We start from the raw sequence: 8459 nt of genomic DNA, 5'->3' as shown, positions 1-8459 counted from the left end.
GTACAGGAGAAAAAGAAGTAGAAGAACAAGGGCTTGGCATTAATTATCCTCAGTCTGTGTGAACTGGAAGAGAATTATTACTTAATCGATCCACTGAGGGAGGAGATGAATGATTGGTGGATATAAGTGGTGAATTACTGCGGGACACTTAGCGGTGGTGGTGGTGGTGGTGATGGTGGCGATGGTGGTGATTCTTTTCTTTGTTTCATTTTTCCTTCCTTTCGTTCTTCCCAGCGTAACCTAACCTGACTGATTCATTAAGGGAGGAGGTGATTGGTGGGTATAAGTGGAGAATTACTGCAGAAGACTTAGGTCGTGGAGTTAAAATGGAGCACAAAGGTAATGACGAGGATTATAAAAGTGATAATGATGATAATAATGAAAGCCTGTATTCAGAAACCTGGCTTTCAAGAGTGTTTCTCCTGTTAATAGTGTAGAAATATTGTTAATGTAGCACCAGAACCATAACCTAACGTACAATCCCGTGTCACTTCAACTACAGCCTTTGAAGCGTCTCGGAATATGGTTCAGAGACAGGCGGGGAGCAGCTTGAGTCTTGCCTTAGCGTCGTGGCGTTAGCAGCACTGGTTTACATTGCGGGGGGGAAGTTGTGTTAATAGGGGCTGAGAGGTGCGGCGCGTCCCGGCTTAGCGTGATGCGTGGCAGGATGTCGTGGATGCGTGGCGGCTTACCAAAGGTGAGACGAACATGCTAAACTCTCTCTCTCTCTCTCTCTCTCTCTCTCTCTCTCTCTCTCTCTCTCTCTCTCTCTCTCTCTCTCTCTCTCTCTCTCTCATTATGATTATTTATTATTATTATTATTACTTATATTATTATTATTATTATTATTTATTATTATTATTATTATTATTATTATTATTATTATTATAATTATATTATACTGCTTTTATATACTATTTCACTGGGAATTGGTGGATACAGTACGTATCACAGTGACAGTGCACAATCACGTGCACAGTCACAGTCACGGCGGGGAACTGCTGCTGGAGTCGCCTGACGGTGGCACCATCCGGTGGTTTTCATAATTCTATCAGTAATTTAACAGCATTCTGGCTCATGAATAACACTTCCGCTGTTTTTTGGTGCCGTCTTTCTGAATCAATAACTAATAATACATGATATAAACTTACAAGCCGTGGTCCGCTCACCATAATTTCTTTTATGAACCTAAAGTTTTGATCTTTTGTTGTCTGTTTTCGGTACGAGAGAGAGAGAGAGAGAGAGAGAGAGAGAGAGAGAGAGAGAGAGAGAGAGAGAGAGAGAGAGAGAGATAAAGTGTGTAATATCTGCGTAGTGTTGTGTGATGTAGGTTATCTTGGCGGCGGGGCGAAATGCACGCGGCGCCTCACTGACGGGGAGGAAATTACCGCTCCCAGGGATGTCACGGGGAACCAATGGAGGAACTTAGATTGACAGGGCGCGCACTCAATAATATTGCACTGGTGTCCTTTAATATATATATATATATATATATATATATATATATATATATATATATATATATATATATATATATATATATATATATATATATATATATATATATATATATATATATATATATATATATATATATATATATATATATATATATATATATATATATATATATATATAAAGGATAATAATGATATTCGTACTATTACTTCTGTCTGTCTGCTGCTGCTGTTACTAATTCCTCGATCACAAAACACACTTAAGGCATTTCTCTGTTCACTGTTGTATTAATTAATCTTTCACTGCATTTTAACACTTAATATTTAAGTAAGAAAAAATAATAAAATATCCTTCTGGTGACTGTTGTGTTAATTAATCTCTCACTGGATTTTAACACATCATGTCTCGATCACAAAACACTCAGTCATTTTTTCTTTCTCTCGTTTTGTTTCTTTTCTTAAATGAAAGCAAAAAATATGTAGGTGAAATAAGAAGTGAATGAATAGAAAAAAATAAAAATGACAAAAGTTAAATCATTCAGCTGAGCAAAAATGATTATACATATATATATATATATATATATATATATATATATATATATATATATATATATATATATATATATATATATATATATATATATATATATATATATATATATATATATATATATATATATAACGGAATAAGACAGAAATGACCAAGGGAAATAATTTGTATTCGAAACACACACACACACACACACACACACACACACACACACACACACACACACACACACACACACACACACACACACACTAATTACTACTTTTCTTCTTTCTGTACACTCAATAGAGTTTCCGTATTTTGGATAAGAATTCAGAAGGAGGCATTTTATGAACAAATTGGAAATGAAAGGCAGAAATAGACTAAGTAGATACGTCCTAAAGTGAGAAAGATTATATTATATAGAATAGAAACCAAGAATAACTTCAACATGACACCTTTACTCCCCGCAGAAACAGTACTAATAGTAGTAACAGAAACAGCAACATTAACAGTAGCACTTGTACATCGCATTCACTCAAAACTCACTCATAAGCAACCACTGAAGAGTAACAGGGTAGAATCCACTGAAATTCCCCATAACTCACTATCTTAACTCCCCAATTCAACGTACAATGCAAGCTAACAGGCTACATTCATCCTCAGCTAATACAACACTTAATCAGGAGCGCGAGAGTCCAGCTTCCCTCGGCGCCTCTCGTCCAGCCCTTCACTGCTGTCCGGCACCTTCACTCCCTTCACTCTCCTGATTCCCTAACTCACGCCGGGCTCCTCGTTACCTTAGACTGCAGGACGTGTTTGTTCGATTAACTGGCAGTGTTGGTGCAGACGTAATTAGCGTCGCGACACACGGAATCATGTGCTCCCAGCCTCCTTACTTCACTAAGGAGGGATGTGTGTGTTGTATTGGGGGGAAATACGATGGTTTGTCTTCTTTTGTATTGGTGTGTTTTAGTGGTGACGTGTGTGTGTGTGTGTGTGTGTGTGTGTGTGTGTGTGTGTGTGTGTGTGTGTGTGTGTGTGTGTGTGTGGGTGTGTTTTGTTATTTAATCTTATCTACTGATGGTTGAAGCTACTAAAGTTGATGGCAACAACAACAACAACAACAACAACAACAACAACAACAACAACAACAACGACGCAATAGGAGCAACAACAACAAAAATTTACCAAGCTGCAGTATATGAAATTTAGAGTTTGTATTGCACCGTCTGCCATATCTGTCATCTTCACCACTGTCTTGAATCCCTTGACTGTTCTCTCTCTTTGTGTGTGTGTGTGTGTGTGTGTGTGTGTGTGTGTGTGTGTGTGTGTGTGTGTGAGCACGAGGAAGTGATGGATTATTGTGAAAACAGACGTACGATATCATAAGACACTATAAGACAACATACTTTAATGTACCTATTGAAAGAAGATGTGATAGATGAAATAATAAGAGAACTGCAAAAAAAATAAGATAAAAAAAACTACTCGTATATATACTCTAGTTAATTAGCATTGCAGTCCTCAGTGTAGAGTAAAATCCTGTAAAAAGTAATAATGAACACTAATTAAGGAGCTGAAAGACGGAGAGACGCCTTGGTGGTCTATGCGGTGCGGGAATAGAAGCAGGAAGGGAATGAAATGGCGCGGCGTCGCACTCAGCGGGACGCAACGAATGCATGGAATCTCAGTCGGGTCGACCATTGTGGCACGGAACGCTGAGGCGGAAAGCGACGAAGTAAATCTTATAAAATACGGACAGTGCACCGACCGAATGGTGTAGTGGAAGGTCAAATGAAAGACCGCCACACACAAATGCTGTATGTCTGAACTCTATCCAGAAGGGTCAAATAACAGAGCGGGGCTGATGACCAGGGCGAGGTAATGTAAAACCCCCCATGATGATGTACAGGAAGGCCACATGAAAGACTGTCACACCTAAATGATTCACATCTGAACACTCTATTCACGTGGGTGAAATAAGAGGGAACCGCTGATGGCCAAGCAGGGGCGTATTACTGCTTTCTGAAATTGGATGTGACCTAATCTTATCTTACTTCCTTCCTTTTTCCTTCCCCTGCCTATCCCAACTTAACGAAAAGTAAGAAACGAAGACTGAATTGAAGCGTACTATTCTAAAATTTGAACCAACGTAATCTAACATAACGGAACAGTTCAGCCAGATATGAAATTTAAAGTGTTTGTGGATGAAAGCTCATACATGTACCTACATGAGAATAAACACACACTCAAATCAATCTGCAAATACGTTTTACGAGTACAATTACAATTTGAAACTCTGGATACACGTTCAGCGATGAAATAAAAAAAAAACAAGTCACAATATTCTTTCAATCCAAATACCCAATGTGTGTGTGCCACAATTTCAGCAGTGCTGCGAACGAGGATTCAAAGGATTGTTAGAATTTAAACAAGACACCCAGAATCTCGACAGAAATAGGATCCACCAGCGGCTGGAGTGATTTATTGAAGCTAGGCGGCGGACAGTGTGGTCAGTGTACTTGGGGAGGAGGCAACGACAGGGGCAGCGACTCACTGAGAATGGAACGTTGTGGATGGTAACGAATTTATCTTACTTCCCTTTAGTGGCGTTGACCTGCGTGGGCCTCGCTTAGTATGTGCAGTGTGGCTCCGTGACTAGAGGAAGTGGGAGGGAAAATCTTCGTTGGAGTGACAGGTGGCTGCGGGAGCCTCACTACACTGAAGTTTACGTACAGTTATGTCGTACATGTAGCAGAAAAGGAGAATATGCCCAGTGTAAAGGGCAAGCATCATTATTGTGACGAGGAGGCTTGTTCTGTGGGGAAAGTTACAAGGAAATTCAAGATATGAAAGTCTTCATATGCTCGGGCTGGGAGAGGAGAGAAACAGGTGTGCCTTGTCATACAGGGAGGAGCGAGTGTTGGAGAGTACATGTGTACCATTATTGAGGAAACTTGTTGTCTGGGAAAGTTACAAGGAAACTCAAGATAACCATAGTCTTCTACAAGATACACATACCCTGTTTCTCGTGGCCAAACACACTCAAGCGTACAGTACATTTGTGTCGGAACACGTGTAAAAGGTGCACGTTAGAGAAATATGTACTAATATTGTGGCAAAGAGACTAGTTCTGTAAAGTTATAAGGAAACTCAAGATAATTATAGTCTACAAGATGCACATATGCCCTACCTGGTTAAGAGCGGACTTGAATGGGTGTGCCTTATTATTCATGGAGTGAGTAACAGAGAGCATGTACCAGTATGTGCCAGAAACCTGATCTTTGGGGAAGTTAAAAGGACTCTTAAAATAACCATAGACTTTTGCAAACTATATTTATACTTTGTTACCCTGTCTGCCTTGGAGACGAGAGAAATAGGCGAGTCTTATCACTCCGGGGAGAGAGAGAGAGAGAGAGAGAGAGAGAGAGAGAGAGAGAGAGAGAGAGAGAGAGAGAGAGAGAGAGAGAGCACTGGAAGCAAGGAATAAACAAAGGCTTGGTGTGCGGCGTTCCTTCAAGTTTCAGGATTGCAAAACAGGCAAATTCAATTTAGCTCTAAAGGCAACCTGATATTCCGCTCTTGAAAAATGTGAAAAGTCATGGAAAATAAGAAATGCACCGAAGGAGTCTGGTCCAGAATTTGCCGGCGAGAAGAATAAGGGAGAGAATGTGCGACTCTTTATATACTGAGTGACGAACGCAACATTTCTCGGCTATGAGAAGACGACCTCCACCTCAACACAACCACCAAGACTTTCGACCTTAACAGTGACCAACACGACCGTCACTTTGCTATATATAGACCACCACGACCCTACACCTTAACACAACGACCGACATGACTTTTGACCTTAACTCAACGACCAACACGCCCTTCGATCTTAACACAACGACCAACACGACCCTTCACCTCGACCTCGAAAATTTTGGGAAGGCCTAAATTGCAATACACCAGTCTTCGACGATCGGAGAAAAGAAAGTGAATAGCAAAATATTACAATAAACTCACTAGTAACAGGAGTACGCAATAAGCAGACTCTTATTTAATGACTAAAATACTGGGGACATAAATTTCAATGCATAAATTCTGTACATACGAGAAAGCAAATTAAAACCACAATTTTATAATAACCACAAGGAGACAAGAATCAGGCACTTCTCCAATAACGACAATATTGCAGGGACAGAAGCTATTACCCATCCCATACGTGTTGAAATATGTAATGAGCATGATATCAAACACTCAGCGGGTCTCCGTTAACAAGGCTGATAATACTGAACCGGAGACAGGGAGAGGCACTGACTGACTGACTTACCGGATACTAAAAACAATAACAAATAACTGATGCTATACAATAAATAAACATTTGAACTATCTGAAACACGTAGTAGAATATAAATTACCTTTTACCACAGAAATCACGACAAAAATTAAAACTACAATACTACAAACCAAAAATAACACAAGAACGTAAAATGCAGGAACAAATTTGACTGTATTTGATAACGAAATCACTGGAGACACAAGATGCAACATACATATTACTGTTAAGACACGAGAGGAAAGACACTGCAAGAGGAACGACTTGCCAGAAGGAAAAGAAAAAAAACCTCGAGGCTGTGTCGTTACCAAAGCGAAACGTAACTGAAATCGACTCCCAGTAAACTGAAAACTGAACTATTTTTCCACTTGACAGCTGCTCGTTGACACCCTCGGCATATGAGCGACGATTCAGCAATGCATTCCTAATATTTGCATGATTTAACGCCACTCCTCTTAGCGTCCAGCACTTTCTCGCCTTTCTGTTGAATCTACAAACACAGCTCTACTTGTTTATTTATTTGCAGGAGGAGTCATGTGGAAACCAGGGGCTACCAACTGGTGACGCGCTGCTGGTCCCGGCTTCCCCTGGCTCGTGGACCGCCGTGCTTTCATCAACGTTGGGAATCGCTTTGGCAGATATAATGAAACAGAATTTAGATGCCAAAGTAATGACTTGCTGCTTCTGACATCAAGGGAGCGTCTCTCTCTCTCTCTCTCTCTCTCTCTCTCTCTCTCTCTCTCTCTCTCTCTCTCTCTCTCTCTCTCTCTCTCTCTCTCTCTCTCTCTCTCTCTCTCTCTCTCTCTCATGGACATTCATTCAAACAAGACAGCTACGGTTTTTAATCTTGAGTTAGCGTTTAGTTAGGTAAATATTTCAAAATTACTCTGGTTGCATGATCCAGTTATACAAATATACGAGAGAGAGAGAGAGAGAGAGAGAGAGAGAGAGAGAGAGAGAAAAGTCAAAAGACTCAGCTTGGAGAGACAACACTGACAACAAAAAGAGTAATGGAGTGGCTCAGACCTTTTACTGCCTGTTGTTTTATTCCTCCCTTGAAAAATCGTGCAGGTTTTACAGCAAGCCACACTCCCACGAGACACGCAATCCTGAGCCTCGACACAAGTAGATTGGCCAGCTTCTCCGCTTTTAACCTTCCTAGTCATTGCAGACCGGTACTGGATTAAACTAGACTGGATTGTATAGGAGAGGATAAGAAAGGACTGAAGTGAACACGAATAAGGTGAACTGGAAATAACAGGAGTGGAGTGAAATAGGCTGGGCTGGAACTGACAAGATTGCACAGGAGTAAGGTGACCAGTTGCTTCTTCCTTTGCTTTTAACCTTCTCAGCCATTGCAGATCAGTCCCCATTGAACACTCACTCTTGTTAGGATCTGCCCCTCCGGTCCTCGCACAGACGCGGAGCTGTGACGTTTTTCTTTCCTTTTTCTCCTTTCTCTGCTTTTACTAATCACCTACATCTTTCACATACTTTTACAATACTCGAATCGTTCTGTAGTTTCCAAAATACACAAGTAATCTGAAGATACAGAAGCATCCACCAGAGAGTGCCCAAGGATCTGCCTGTCCGGTACTGGTGCAGTATTCAGAAACTTTTTGCTCTCACCACGACTCTTATCAAAGGCCACGGTGAGGATTAGCCGCGTTTTCAAGTGTTTCCCCTGTAAATAGAGTATAAATCTCGTTAATCTGTTACTAAAGCCACGAAAACACCCTTAAAAACCCATGTCACTTTAATTAGTCTTTTGGAAGTAGTAGAGTTGTGGGCAGAAGCGTTTCAGAATATGGTCCACAGACGCAGAGCTGCAGACGCGAGACTCGAGACTCGAGACTCGGGGGTCGGGGGTCGGGGCGTTAAGCTCTTCACGTCCTCGCGGCATCAAGTCTCCGCGGATGGCGAGAATGTGCACCGGGAGTGGAGTGGCCTCGCATTATCGCTGCATGCAGGCAGAGTTGCAGTATTGGCACTTTGATTTTTGTGTTTGTTTTGCACTAAAGGCAGCGGAACCAGCGTGCAAAAGTGTAAAGTGTTGCGGAACTTCTTTTCATTTGCTGAGTTCAGGTCACGCCTCGCTGCTCTGACTCTTTAATGCTACTTGTTTTTCAGACTGCGTCGATACATT

At 41.1% G+C, this 8459-nt stretch overlaps 1 long non-coding RNA gene across 1 annotated transcript; it reads left to right on the top strand.

The window, feature by feature from the left end:
* Positions 1–596: 596 nt before the first annotated feature.
* Positions 597–7107, top strand: LOC135113815 (uncharacterized). Its single transcript, XR_010275060.1, has 2 exons — positions 597–697; positions 6840–7107. It is a non-coding gene; the product is annotated as an uncharacterized LOC135113815 (long non-coding RNA).
* The last annotated feature ends 1352 nt before the right edge of the window (positions 7108–8459 follow it).

This window comes from Scylla paramamosain, chromosome 26 (genome assembly GCF_035594125.1).
Source record: "Scylla paramamosain isolate STU-SP2022 chromosome 26, ASM3559412v1, whole genome shotgun sequence".
Taxonomy (NCBI): domain Eukaryota; kingdom Metazoa; phylum Arthropoda; class Malacostraca; order Decapoda; family Portunidae; genus Scylla; species Scylla paramamosain.
Note: the sequence above shows the minus strand (reverse complement) of the source record. Positions and strands in the feature narration are given on the sequence as shown.